The sequence below is a fragment of the Erithacus rubecula genome (assembly GCF_903797595.1).
Source record: "Erithacus rubecula genome assembly, chromosome: 3".
Classification (NCBI taxonomy): domain Eukaryota; kingdom Metazoa; phylum Chordata; class Aves; order Passeriformes; family Muscicapidae; genus Erithacus; species Erithacus rubecula.
This window is the reverse complement of record NC_136689.1, coordinates 144646548-144659450: the sequence shown is the minus strand read 5'-3', so window position 1 is coordinate 144659450 and position 12903 is coordinate 144646548. Positions and strand designations below refer to the sequence as shown.

The following is a 12903-nucleotide window of genomic DNA, read 5'->3' as shown; positions in this document are numbered from 1 at the left end:
TTTCAAAACTGTCAAAGGAAGGAACAAGACTGCTGTATCCTGCTCTTGGACAGGACTGGCTTTGTGATGTCCAGCCCTCAGCTGCAGGAAACTTAACTGGGAACAGACACAGCAAAGCCTAGGAGAGGTTTGCCAAGGCAAAGAGTCACAGGTCACAGCTCAGGTGCAGAGCACCTTTTGCACTGGTCCACACTGGGAGCTGAGAACAGCATCTTCCCATTGCCTTGAGAAGATAAGGTACCAGAGTCAGAGGGCTGTTCTCTGTCAAGATCTAATGAATGACTAAAAACAGTTTTCAAAAGAGATCCTAGAACTGCTGCAGCAACAAACACAGAAGTCTTTTTATTACATATCCTTTAGCCTGCTGGAGAAATGCATATCATGTGGGGTTTGATCATCATTAATAAATTTCCAGTTTTGTCCATGCACAAAATTTTGAAACAAAATAAATATTTAATTTTAAGAAAGTTTTAGAATTTTAGGTCTCAGTAAGTGTACCCAAAGCAAGGCAAAAGCATGAAACATATTTTGGAATTATTGATTAAATATAACTGAACACATTTTAATTATTTTCTGAAGATAAGCATAGAACTACAGAACAAAATAAACATCGATTCTTTAAAGCATGATTACCCTGTCTGACTTAAATCTGATTTAAGCCCATCATGCTGTCTACATAAATGACCTGATGGCTCAGGAAGGGCTGTGGAGCCCCAGGAGCATCCAGGCAGTGGCAGCAGCATTATTTTCACTCTGCCCCATGGGTTAACTCAATGCATTGTCCCTGGGCAAAGATGCTCAGGTGACAGTTTGCAGGACAGCTGGATGCTGCAGAAAGCTACAAAGGGATACAATCAGACTAGAAGAGTTAATGCTGGAAAAACAGGATGTCCATTCACATTCAAATAGCTTTGGATTTTAGGACCTCTTCTTGCAACTGGGGAGATTCTTGGTGAAAATTAGACTGTGGATTTTAAGTTTAGAGAAATTTTTCATTAGTATTTTACACCACCCAGTTGAGGCATGAAGAGAGGACCAAAATTAACATCACTGCCAGTACTTTGTACTTCAGTTTTACCAGATGACATCAGAGGTATTTAAATAGTCAGGGGACTCAAGTGACTCTAATTCAGTGAAACATTGGGCATGGCAGAGAGGAAAAATAAATGCTGTTGAAATATTTGGAGGTTGAAATGTCCATATGCAATTGCAACTAAGAGTTTTGTTTTTATTTAATTCAGCAAGCTCTGTTAAGACAAATACCTTAATATTGCACCTAATTCTGCAATAGGGTAAGAAGTTCTATGGTTTGCCCATAGGTGAGGACAGCAAGAAGCCAGATCTCCTGTAGTTTTCCAGTAAGAAGTGGCTCAGGGAACAAAGCCACAGCCACTGTTTGTGGAATAGAGATGTTTACATGGGGTACTTTCAGATTTTCAGGGACTCAGAGCATTGACTACAAATGAGTGAAAAAACTGTGCCAAAAAAGAACAAGATGGATGCTTTTTATAGCCTTAAAAACAATCCTGTTTTCACAATAGTTCAAAGTTGTTGCTCTGTGTTTCCGAAAGAGCCGCTTTAGGAAGTGCTGACCAGCAGATTGCACGACTGCCACCGAGTCTGCTGAACAAAAGCCACACCTTCAAGTTCACACTTTTGGAAAGATACCACATCATGGAGCCACAGTGCTTTCAGATCAGACCTTGCCAAGCTCTGGGTTTTCCTTCTGTGCACCAGGAATACCTGGAACATTCCCACCAAGCGGCAACCTTGCGTTAAGGCAGGATAACAACGCGCTGCTTGTTCAGAAGAGCTGCCAAACAAAGCCCTGCTATCTGACAGCACTGCAAAAAACATCTTATTTTCCAAGGAGAAAGATGGGGAAGTGGTTTTGTACCACCCTTGTTCAGCACAAATTTTATACTTTCTAAATAGGTGCTTTGTGCTGCCCTCTGTGATGTGACAGGGCAGCTCAAAGCTAATGTATCTGCATAACTCTCCTAAACAGATAACCATACAAGCATCCCTTTATACACATTTCAAAGCACTTGCCTCATAGATGCCTTCCAAAGACAAAGTTCATTTATATCTGCAAGCAGTAGTGTAAAGTTGCCAACTTGGAGAAAAACAACTTTTTTTTTCACTCTGCTTGGCCAGTTCAGCCTGCTGAGAGGTCCCAAGTTCTCCTCTCCAGGACAAGCCATTTCCACCCAGTGGCCACACCACCCTATACCCAGATACCTGTTTCAATTGCTGCTCAATGGTTTAAAAATAATTATACTTTGAGAGAAAACTAAATACTTAAGACATTTCTGAGGTGGCAAAATGCTTTAAAACTGATCTGCCTTTGCCAAGTAGTAGGAAAGGCATTGGACTCAATGAAACAAGGAAGGTGTGGGGAAGGGTGAAGTCATCTGTGCAATACTGTGCTGATTTCATTCAGAGGCTTTTCTGTACCCCTTCCAGTCCAATCCCACTGCAGCACCTGTCATAACCAAGTCTAGTAGCACAGGAATCTCTACCAGGAGCCTGATCATTTTGATATCAAAATTTCAGAATAAATCACCTCTCCCTCTGTATCATTGATGGAGGGACAATGATTGCTGCAGCCTTGTTTTGGTAGCAAGAGGTGCAGGATAAATGTGAAGCCTGGCTTTGCATAACAGATCCCATCAGAGGCTAAGAATGCTCCCACCAGGCCATCCTCAGACCCCAGCAATGCTGCAATCATAAATTCCAAACATCTGGTAATGTGCACGTGTATGACCAAATTTCTTTCCAGCACAGAAGGAAAACAAGTTCCAAGAGCCCCATTTCAAACTTCCTATTTCTGAAGGCACATGCAGGGCTGTCCAAGCTTGTGCCATGGGGTTCATAATCAAGCACAATGGTTTCACAGCCATAAAGGGCTTGGGGCACTGCTACCAGCTCTACAGGATTTCTCTGTCCTCACACCCAACTGTTTTTTATTTATGTGCTATCACAGAAAACAAAGAGCAGCAAAAGGCTCCTGCCTGAGCATTTCATATAGGCAATTTCCTCAAAATTGTTTAAACAGGGCAGCAGAGATTGTCCTTTTGAGTACTGATATGCAGAAGGGTAACCAGGGCATCTTGATGGCATTTTCATCTCTGCAGGCTGAGCAGGCAGGAGGGACAGCAATCATTTTGCATGTGGGATTAAATACTCATGACATCTAATGGCAAATAGGGAAACAGTTGTGGGCACTGAGGCCCCAGCTCCCAAGAGCTGGTGTTGTTCTCTGTGGAGAGGGAGGGACCATGTAAAACTTGTACCCCAGGACCACAGGTGAAAAGTGTTTCCAAGCCAGTCACATCACTCTGCACTTTATCCCTTGAGAGCTGCAGGTGTCTTCAGCACTGTCACCAAAGGAGATAGGAAGGACAGGGGTGGCAGAGGTTTGTGCACCTGTAGCAGCTCCCAGAACAATTATGCAAGGATGAGACAAGGATGGAGAGAGTTAAAAATGTCTCAAAAGCTCTGAAAAAGTTGATTGGCAAATATCCACATTAAAAAACCCCAAAACAAAACAAGCATCTCAGGCCTCTAACAATGAAGGAAAGTTACTGCAATGCTCAAACAGCTTTTGAGCCTCCCACAGTCAATTAGACATCTTCCAGTCATTAACAGTAAATGCTGTAAACTTGTCTGACTGGCCTAACATAAACATGATTACTGCAAACTGGAGGGAAGCTTGAAAAAAAACTCATCTCCACTAAGCAGAGACTAAACAGAGATAAGTGGACATCAAGACAAGACAGTTCATAGCACCCATGTGAGGTTATGGGCCATTATGCATCTCTAAGTGCAGTTTACATCTCAGGTATTTTCTAACAAAGTTGACAAATTTAATCTTCCTGTTTGTGAACCAAATGATTCATTTGCAATCATCCAAACAGTTCATGCATAAGCATCTGCCCCCACTCTGCCCTGTTTAAACTACTCTTTGTTACAGGCATTGGTATCACGAGGTCCTTTGTGTACAGTTACTGCTTTTCTCTGACATTGTTCCACACAATAAATTATGAAAGAGGTTTTACAGCAGATCCTCCCCCTTAAAAAAGGCAAATTACTTCTGACAGTTAAGTAGGATCTGAATAAACAGTTTGAGCAGGAAGTGTCAAAAGTTGAAGACACTGAACTACCTGGGACTCTCCAGCTTTCCTTAGCCTCTGGTTACACATTATCTCAATTTGCAACTAAAAGTTAATAACCTGAGACAAAGGAAAGCAGAACCCTTAAGCAGCCTGAAGTTTCATGTGAGAAAAGGTCAGGAATCAAAGCAAATCAAATATTATCAGGGAATTGAAACAGTTGTGCTGCCTGCTGGTCTCCAGTTGATAGATATCCTGGGAGCTGCTGTCACCCAGCCCTGTTCAAGCACAGCACATTGCTGATACTCAATTTCATTAGTTTCTTCTAACCTTTTTACTTTTATTTTCCTTCAACCCTCTTTGTGAGTTGCTCCACCAGCATGTTTTCATGAAGGCTCTAGTTGAAAATGAGAGCTGGTATCCAAGAAAAGAAAACCAAATGTGGGTTGTTAGGAGGATAATGGAGCATAACAGTGATTTTTTTTTTTCCCAAGCCCAAAACCAAGAGGAGCCTTAAGTTTTTAACCATTTTCAAGTTTACACTTATGCTATGTGCTAATCAATCTGATTAGGAAACCAAAACCCTTCAGCCAAGAACTCGAGCCCTGTGCCAAGTGACAGCTGTGTGAAGGCACAGGGAGACAGCTGCAGGGACAGAGCCAGCACAGGGCACAGCTGGGGGGCACAGCATCACCCCCAGCCCCACTGCACAGCTGGCACCTCTCCCAGACAGGGGGGAGATCTCCAGGCTCTGCTCAGCCCTCCTCCCTGGCTGGTTTTCACTCCTGCCACTGGCCCCAGAGCCCAGCTGTGCCCACTCCAGGTCACAGAGCCTGAAGCTGGCAGCTCAGGCCAGGGCTGGTCACTGCCCACGCACAGGAACCACCCTGGCAGTGCTCAGGGATGGCAGCACCAACACACAGGGAGCTGGAGGCAGCCCCTCTGCCCACCCTACTGATGTTGAGCAAGGAACTGTTGCAATCCAGCTTGCACAACCCTCTCTCTGTGGGATGAGGAATGTTCCTTAGAAAGCTTGAGTTGCTCCCATGTTCCACAGGAGCAGAAGCTGGCTGTGGGAAGGGCTGGTGAGCTGGCCAAAGGATGTGCCTGCTGTCCCCACTGCCTGCTTTGCTGGGCACCCCTGCTGTGTACCCCCTCCCAATATAATCACCAGCTATCTCTTCCTAGCTGGCAGGGAAATTGAAATATTTCAATGCCTTAGGGCTTTTTCCTATTGTAGCGACCCCTAGTACTACCTACACTGTAACACCACAGTTCTGTGAGGGATAGATTACAAACACTAATGCAGTTCTCACAATTTCATGCTTCTCTAGCATCTGGCACCTGAAACTGCCCCAGCTGATACCCCTGTGCCAAGTGGTTGTGACTGATAATGCAGAGTAAGTGTGTTCAGGACAGGCTGGATGGGGCTTTGAGCTTTGGTCTAGTGGAAAAAGGGCTGGAACCAGATGATCTTTAAAAAACAGATTTGCCCATTCACACTGGTGCCAGTGTTGTGCTTTAGCTTTAAAGGGCCCCAGGCCATGGGTGGCAGCACTGGAGGGTGGAAAGGATGCACAGCAATCAGCTGCTTTCCCAGGCTTTGTTTCCTTCACCCACTCCCCCAGCCAACCTGTCTCCATCCACTGCCCCAGCAGCCATCCCCTGCTCCTTCCCCTGGGCACACAAAGCTCTGGAACCAAGATTAAAGGGGATGCACTGATACAGGACTGACACCTGCTCTGCACTGGGGGGCTGGGCTGGGCTTTGGGGGGCAGAGGAGATAACAGATGTTAGGAGGGGGCAGAGATGGATTGAGTATTTCACAACATGGAAGAGGCAGTTTCTGCCACAAAGATCATGGTCTAAACAGACAAGAAAAAAGCCATTGTTCCTGCAGCCCAGCAGTGTCAGGACATGCTCCCTGCCCCCTCCTATTCTCAATCTGCCATGCTTTAATAGCTCAGAGCTGCTGCCCAGCTGCAGCTGCCTCAACAAGTGGGTGGCTCTGTCAAAGTTAGAGGCAAAAACACGCTGAGATTATTCCAGAAGGGAGAGGCTCACAGTGTACTCAGAGATAAGGAATGCTGTCTGGCTCTCTAGGTTGCATCCTTGCAAGAATATACTGGATTATTTTTATATGTTTTGCATTTTCACAATGATGTTGCAAGGATGAGGACTTAAGTTACAAAACATCACAGCTAAGGTTGATGATGTTTCTTAATTTACATTTATTCATAGGGTTGTACTATACAGGTTGCAGCTTCTGAGTACATAGATGACTTGTTCTACCATCTATTAAAATTGCTTGGTCACTGCTATTACAAGTTCTCTTTCCAACCCCTGCCAAAATGTCTGGGCTGAAGTTTTCCATGATGAGTGCATGAGGATTTTTTCTTGTTTGTTGAGGAGAAAAGTATAATTTATGGATATTATTCTGTTCCCAGGCAAGGTCAGTTCCTTTTTCTAGGATGAACTTTAGCCTTCTAGAGCTTAATCTGAATTCTAACTCTGCACAAATGGCCATTGTGTTAAGACACATCTTTTATTCTCCCCAAGCAAGTCCCTTTATAAAATTATTCAAATTTAAGTATTTTCACAAGCTGAATTACTTGGAACTACATCTGGGCAAAAGCCTTTCACCACCTGCAAGCATCAGCTCCCAAATATTCAACATGATTTTCCCAAGAGCTGAGCACACAGCCTGTACCACAACAGGTGGCACTGGTGAGGGAGGGTATAAATCAGCACCATCCAGTACCAAAATACTCCTTGCTTCTCAAAACAAGCTCTTTCAAAATCCTTCAAAGTGGCCAAAAGGCAATGCACCATCCTCAGCTGACTTTTCTCAAAGCCTTACCCATCTACACTCCAGGTTAGTGCCTATCACAGTCAGAGAACTTTGTTATCACTTTCCAGGCCGTTTACAAGAGAGGTTGGAGTTATACATGTCCAAGCTTTTATATAGGATTGGGATTTTATGTAAAAATTCATAAAATTCATAATGCTTCACATGGGAAAAAAATGTGATGGTCTTAAACTGCATCATCTAGGAAAGAAAATATAAAAGGTCATCATAAAATTCTGCAGTGCTTCTGTTGCATAATTAGTCCCCTAGCCCAAAATGCCACAACTTTGTCCAAGGATAAAAATAAATCTTAAAATTTAGCAGGGATATGTTACAGCACATGCAAAGCATGTTTAGAGCACTCCATGGCAGCAGGAAAATTACATCATTAGTTTGACAAGGTGCACAGAAGCTTCCTGAAGGAAGCAACCCAAAAACCCACAGCAAGAGCAATTCTTCCTTCCTTTAACAGTGCACTTCCCATCTGGATGTCTGTTTACTGTGTTCACCAATAAGTTCATTTAGAAGTTACATCCTACTTTGCTGATTGCTTTTCCATTACAGCTTATGCCTGCCAGGAAACACACTACCAGATATTACCACTTCTTTTATTATGAATACCATTGCCTCCACCTACAGAGGCTTCATGAGGGCATTATAAGATCCCTATTAGTTAGTGGTTCCTGAAATTCAGAATTTCCTAAAGTCAGGTTGCAAGAGTGGTGAAATGGCAATGACAGAAAAACCACACACACACACAAAAAAAAACCAACCCCAAAACCAAACACAAGGAATGACTGAAAACAAATGGAAAGTTTTGTTTCACAGTGAGTTGGGTTTTCATGCTGCACTAAGTCTTAATGTTTGGTGTTTCCACTAATTTCTGCATCATCTGTGCAAGTGTAGCAGACTGGCCCTGCACATCCATGGTAGAAAATAAGCTGAAAAAACTATACTTTTGAAGCTATACTTAGGTCAGGCAGGAAGCAGCCAGTCATGGCTTGGAAAAGTAGTGAATACCCAGTTTTAAAAACAGGTCTTGAAAAGGAAGATCTATATTGACTAACTTGCAGCTTCCAATAGAAAAAAAAAAAATACAACTTGTCAGACAAAAAAGATATATTAAAATTTTGACAACTAACTGAAAGGAAGTAGCCCCAAACCCAAAGAAACATAGGAAGCGTGATCAGCCACACAAAATAAGAACAGCAAAACTGACACACATCCTGCTTAGTACAAAGAGATACAGCTGTGGAAATCTCCTCAGCACAGGCAGCCCAGCTGTGCAGCAGCAAGCACCTCTGCATGGACAGCACCCCCTCTGAGGACAAACTTCTGGCCGTTATCCAAGGGCAACACTCCTGAGCCACTGGAAACAAAAATGGGACTGAACCTGCAGCAGCCCTGAGACAAAATAAAACTAAACTCATCATCCTCATCATCCAGCATAGGGGCTTGCACACTCAAGTTTGACACTTGGACAATTTCAGGCTTTACTTTTTTTCAGTACTCCACACTTGCTGTTCTGGATTAAATGCCAAATAATGATATTAATTCACATGGACTAGCAGTACTGGGTTTTATTATGTCATAACACTTCAATGATACATGAACACATATTCAGGAAAAGCTCTGCATGGCTCCTTACTGTGCTTAAAAACCACAGCCAAAGGAAATTAACAGCAGGGATTACCTCCCACTGGCTGTCCCTCACTGAAGTCACCCAGGGCTCTGGAAGTGACACAGATGGGGAAAAAAGCTCCACCATTGGATGCAAACACCAAGTTCAATAGCCATTATATTCACAGACATTGATTTCCAAGATGTCTAACCCAGATTTTAGTCATCCATGGGAACACACACACCACTGAACCTGAAAATGGGTTTGCCTAACTCAGTCTTTGAAACAGTTGCAGAATATTGCCCCCAAGTTTCCACAGTAGCAAGTAATTTACTGGGAACTTTTGGGACAAAGGTTTTGACAGAGGGCAGAGGGGTAACTGCTGCTCTGGACCTGAGCCACCTGATCTAGTGGGTGGCATCCCTGCCCAAGGCAGGGGAGTTGAAACTAGAGGGTTTTTAAGGTCCCTTCCAACCCTTTATGATGAGCTGCTGAAAGTGGGTATCAGCCCCCACCTAACTGTCCAGGGAAATTCTCCACGAGGCAGCTTCAGGGACAGCACCATCCTGCTTAGGTAAAAATTCAAATTCACACCTAAAGCTGAAGTCAAGGGCAGTCTGTAAGTGCAGTGTGATCTTTTTAATGAAACAGTGACAGGAAAAACTGGCACCTTCTATACTTCTGTATTTCTAAGTGCTGTGACTAAACATGAAAGTTAGATCCAAAAAGTCATCTGGAAGTCTTGCTTCATCTCTAGAACCAGTATCTCATCCTTGTTAATGCTAAGCAGTTGCATTTCCTGTATTTTGGAAGGTTTTCCTTTCAAGTGGTGGAACCAGAGCAGTTAGAGAAAGTCACTGCTGTTGAGTATTGCTGTGTCTGAACTGACCCAGGCCACTGCTTCCCCAGGCTCTGCTCTCCCTGACAGCAAACAGGCTTCTGCTGCCTTAAGCTGCCAGCTGTGCACATGATGCAAACATTGCTGATCCACCACAATTAGAATTTGTGTTATTTTTGAGAGTTTCGCTGTTTCTGCTCATGTCCATTCTGAAGAGCTTCAAGCCAGCTTCACTCCTTCTGTATCTTTTATTTTACTTTTTGTCTATTTTAGGACAATAAAAGCAGGAAATGTCTCATTACATATATGTTTTGTGCTCTAAGGAGGTTAAGTGAAAAAACATTTTCTGTGGGAAGCTAGAAGTTTGTCAAAATCTCTTAAGCTGCTCATGAGAAGATTTATGTTGCATCTCAGTCAAAGAAATTAATCACTTAGGCTTAAAAATCTGAATAAAAGACTTTTTCTCCCAACACTTCACTGCTAATCTCACCTGAAATACAAGGGTAAATTACTTAATTGCCTTAACTACCTCTAAGGATCAGGTTCCCTTAGCAAAGCGTTCCAAAAGGTGCCCTGTAATCTCCCCATGTAGTTGTCACAGTCCAAAAAGAAATATCCAAAGAGCAGAGTTCCTCCCACTGGAGCAAAGACAATAGGGGGATCCTCTGGTTTACTGAGCATTCATGCATCTACCCAGATGGTCTGTCACAGTTTTAATGTTCCTTTTATTTTGTCAAGAATTTAAAAAAAGCCATTGTGGAAGGCACAAACTGCAAACCTTAAGAGCTTGTGTTCTGGCATCCCAGGTGCTGGTTCCCAGAGGCAGGCAGTGCATGTGGCAGCCCTCCCTCAGCAGAGAGTGACACTTCTTTGGCTGTTGCCTAATTCTGTGGACACCTGATGCTTTGACAACTCTATCTTGCTGTCAGCTTGGTAAAGAGGCTAATGAATGCAGGAAATAAGTACACAAACCCTTCTTTCTTAAGGGAAAGAAATGAAATCCCTGGTTTGTCTAGACCCTTCCCAGCCTGGTTCAAGGTCAGTCACCTTTCAGTGCCCATTCTCAGGGGAAGAGCTCATCTTTTTACAGCAGCATGCCATGACAGGACAAGGGGGAATGGCTTTAAACTGAACCAAGGTTTATCCATTTAACTAGATATTGGGAAGAAATTCTTCACTGTGAGAGTGCTGAGGCACTGGAACAGGTCATCCAGAGAAGCTGTGGAGGTTTCATCTCTGAAAGTGCACAAGGCCAGGCTGGATGGGGCTGTGAGCAGCCTGGTCTAGTGGAAGGTGTCCTTGTCCATGGCATGGGAGCTGAACTAGTTTATCTTTCAACAAAACATTCTATGATCTCTCAGTTCAGCAACTGTAGGAATTCCTGTGCAAAGTTTTCAAAGTTGAAATCAAACTCATTCACTTATCTGCTTCACTAGGAGCTCAGATTCAGAAGCTGAGGACTCCAGTTCCCCAAACCATTATGCTGTGGCATCTGTTCAATTTTCACTGAAAAAATACTAGGTATGAAAACCAAACTCCAAAGATTCTATCATTACTACATTAAAACCTGCTTTCACTGCATCTGTGTTTTCCATATCTAAACAAACACCAGCTCCTCCTGAACACATTAATGAGTTACTCTTCTTTGAGGGCCTGGGACTCATTAGTACCCTGGGAACTGTACAAGCCTTTAAGAATCACTGTTTGTGCTGCCTCTACTCCAAACTTCAGCATTTCATCCAAAGTCATTAAATTCTTGCTGTGCACAGAACACCATACAGTATTAGCTGCCTGCTGTTTACACAAGTACTTGTGATAAAAACACAGTCATTCTATGTCAAACTGCATTAGACTCTGGTTAAAAGACCAGAAAATTAAAACAAACTACAAAAAAATCCACACAAGAAAACCCCTAACAAAAATACCAAAAAACAAACCAAAACAAAAAAGCCCCCACAAAAAAACCTAAAACAAACAAAACCAAAAAAATCAAAACACAAAAAACAACCACCAAACACGTTCCCAGAGTCAAGTTCAAAGTGCACTGCTTAATACCACTGGCTGAAGTTTGGATGTAAATTATACCTGTAGCAGCCAAGGCTAAAAACAGCAAGGTAGACTTCTCATGTTTACCTGGAGCACTTGACAGCTCCTCTTTACAGGTTATTTCCACAGCTTGCCCTCAGTGAGCTTTGCAGCAGCTGTGTATCTCTGACACTCACAGATACACATTCACCAAAAAAAAAAAAAAAAAAAAAAAAAAAAGTCGATAAAAAGCCAGAAGAAAGCAAAACAATCAAAACACCATGGACAGAAAGCTTCAGGTTGTCTTTGTCTTCCATGTCATTACAATTTTCTAGGTTCAAAATACAGTTCCTATTTAAACCAGAGAAAGAAAATTATCAAAATAAGGTAGGTGATAAATCCTTCTGTCTGGGTATGAGGGTGCTAAACAGAGCACTGTGGCCTTTGTGAAGCAGTGGATTATGCAGCGAGCAATGCCACCTTGCAAGTGTTTCATAGGAAAACTGAACCACGATGAAAAGCATTAACCAAAATATCCTCCTCAGCAGAAGTGAAATCCCTTATTCCATCAAGCCCAGAGCACAAACATTCCCCTCGAGTGCTCCGAGCCCAGCAGCGCCTGTGAGCACGGGTGGCAGGCGAGCTGTGCCTGTCGCGACACACGATGACACAACCTCACTGAAACAACCGGGCGGACAGCTCTGCCCCAAACCCAGCACAGAGCTGCGAGAGCAGAGAAACACGAGCGATCACCAGTGATCACCGTAGAGAAAGAACGTGCTTGGCTTCACAGCTGTCCTCCAGCCCAGCCCGCTCCATCCCATCCCATCCCGCGCTGCCCGGGAGCGCTGCGGCGGATCCCGGGAGGGAGCGGGGAGCGCTGCCCCGCCGAGAGCCACCCGCAAAACGCTGCGCGGAGCCACGGGGAGAGAAAAGGGAGGAGCGGGATGCAAGGACTGCGAGGGTCGCGGAGATGGGTGAATGGATGGATAGATAAATACATGGATGGACGGAGCCGCCTTACCTGCCGCGCTCCGCAGTCCCGCTCGGCACCGCCGCCCTGGCTCGGAGCGCGGCTGCGGCCGCGGTTCATTTATAGCCCGTGCCCCGCCCTCGGGCGGTGCCGCGCTCGCCCCGCGCTCCGCCCGCTCGCCCCGCCGGTCACAGCTCCGTGCCGGCCCTGCCGGGACCCTGGTGCGAGCAGGGAGCCCCGATATCCACCCGCGAACACGGGTCCCCTTCCTGAGCCCCGGCTCGGCGCTGGGATCGCGTTCCCGGGCGGGCTGGAGCGCAGCGGGTGCGGGGACCCGCGGCCGCTTCCCCGGTGCGCCGCTTCCAGCGGTTCCGAGGAGAAGGGAATGTGTGCCAGGGCTTGCCCAGGGCCGCCAGCAGGTTTGGGAAAGGCTGAGCCGAGGGTGGCGACAGCGGGGTCCTGGCACAGGTGGTCAAAGTCCTG

At 44.8% G+C, this 12903-nt stretch overlaps 1 protein-coding gene across 1 annotated transcript in view; it reads right to left on the bottom strand.

Annotated features, from left to right (window-relative positions):
* The window catches only part of NDRG1 (N-myc downstream regulated 1), a 38135-nt gene extending 25775 nt beyond the window's left edge, over positions 1-12360 (bottom strand). Inside the window, exon 1 of the mRNA XM_079302191.1 lies at positions 11556-12360. The gene's annotated coding sequence lies outside the window, so the exon portion shown is untranslated. The remainder of the gene's footprint in view (positions 1-11555) is intronic.
* Positions 12361-12903: the final 543 nt, after the last annotated feature.